Source organism: Hippopotamus amphibius, chromosome 1, assembly GCF_030028045.1.
Source record: "Hippopotamus amphibius kiboko isolate mHipAmp2 chromosome 1, mHipAmp2.hap2, whole genome shotgun sequence".
Lineage (NCBI taxonomy): Eukaryota > Metazoa > Chordata > Mammalia > Artiodactyla > Hippopotamidae > Hippopotamus > Hippopotamus amphibius.
The window spans coordinates 105,638,380-105,640,560 of record NC_080186.1 but is presented as its reverse complement, the minus strand read 5'-3'; positions in this window follow the sequence as shown (position 1 = coordinate 105,640,560).

The window sequence follows — 2,181 nt, the reverse complement described above, 5'->3', positions numbered from 1 at the left end:
CCGTGTCCTCAAGTCCATTCTCTACACCTGCATCTTTATTCTTGCCCTGTTGGACAGGATTTTAAATGAGACATTTTTTTACTTTCTCTTTCTGATATTTCATTGTTAGTGTAAAGAAATGCAACAAATTTCTGTATATTAATCTTGTATCCTGCTGCCTTACTGAATTCATCTTTTAGTCCTAATCATTTGTTTGTGGGGTCTTTCAGGATCTCTATGTAGATATCTACAAATACTGACAGTTTTACCTCTTCCCTTCCAATGTGGATACATTTTATCTCTTTTTCTTGTCTGATTGCTGTGGCTAGGACTTCCAATACTATGTTGAATAGAAGTGGTGAGTGTGGGCATCTTTGTCTTGTTCCTGAATTTAGTGGGAAGGCTTTCAGCTTTTCCCCATTTGGTATTATGTTGGCTGTGGTTTGACATAAATGGTTTTTATTATGTTGAGGTATGTTCCTTCTATACCTACTTTGGTGAGTTTTTATCATAAATGGATGCTGAATTTTGTCAAATGATTTTTCTAAATCTATTGAGATGATCATTTGTTTTTGTCTTTTGTTTTTGTGGTGTATCACATTGATTTGTGTGTGTTAAACCATCCTTGCAACACTGGAATAAATCCAAATTGATTCTGGTGTATGATCCTTTTTATGTATTGTTGGATTCAGTTTGCTAATACTTTGCTGAGGATTTTTGTATCTATATTTATTAAAGATATTGGCCTGCAATATTTTTTCCCACATTGCATGGCTTGTGGGATCTTAGTTCCCCAAAGATTGAACCCATGCCCTTGGCAGTGAAAGCATGGAGTCCTAACTACTGGATCACTAGGGAATTCCCAGTAATTTTCTTTTTTGTAATGTCTTTATCTGGTTTTCGTATCAGGGTGATAGTGTCTTCCTAGAATGAATGTGAGAGTGTTTCCTTGTCTTTAATGTTTTGGAATAATTTCAGAAGGATATTTATAAATTTTTCTTTGTATGTTTGGTAGAATACCCAGTAAAGCTGTTTGATCCTGGACTTCTGTTTGCAGGGAATTTTTAAATTTTATTTTATTTTATTGGGGTATAGTTGTTTTACAATGTTGTGTTAGTTTATACTGTACAGTGGAGTTCTCTGGGCTATACATCAAGTTCTCATTAGTTATCTATTTTATACATATTTGTATATATGTGTAAATCCCATTCTCTCAATTCATCCCACCTCACCCCTTTCCCCACTTGGTGTCCATACATCTATTCTCTACATCTCTGTCTCTATTTCTGCCTTGCAAACCAGTTCCTATGTACCATTTTTCTAAATTCCACATATATGCATTAATATTATTTGTTTTTCTCTTTTTGACTTGCTTCACTCTGTATGACAGTCTTTATATCCATCAACAGACAAATGGGTAAAGAAGATGTGGTGCATATATACAATGGAATATTACTCAGCCATAAAAAAGGAAAAAAATTAGGTCATTCGTAGAGATGTGGATGTGGGGTTTTTTTTTTAATTACAGATTCCACTTTACTTCTAGTGATATGTGTCTTCAAATTATGTTTGTTCTTGACTCAGTTTTGGCAGGCCATGCACTTCTAGAATCTTGTCCATTTCTTCTAGGTTGTCCAATTTGTTAGCATACAACTGTTCATAGTATTCTCTTAAGATTTTTTGTTTTTATGTGCTATCACTTATTATTTCTCCTCTTTCATTTCTTATTTTTTTATTTGAGTCCTTTCTCTTTTCTCCTTGGTGAGCCTGGCTAGAGGTTTGTCAATTTTTGTTTATCTTTTCAAAGAACCAACTCTTGGTTTTATAGATTTTTTTGTTTTTTAATCTCCATTTATTTCCTCTCTGATCTTTATTATTTCCTTCCTTCTGCTGACTTTGGATTTTGTTTGTCCTTCTTTTGCTAACTCTTTTAGGTGTTAGGTTATGCTGCTTGAGATTTTTTTTTAATGTTTCTTCAGTGAGCCTGTATCATTATGAATTCCCTCTTAGAAGAAGAGGGAAATTTCTATCTTAGGATGCTTTTGCTGCATCCCATAGATTTTTTTTAAGCTCTTTATTGGAATATAATGGCTTTATACTCTTGTACCAGCTTTTTGAGGTACACCAAAGTGAATCAGCTATATTTATACATATATCCCCATATCCCCTCCCTCCTGTGACTCCCCCCCACCCTCCCCATCC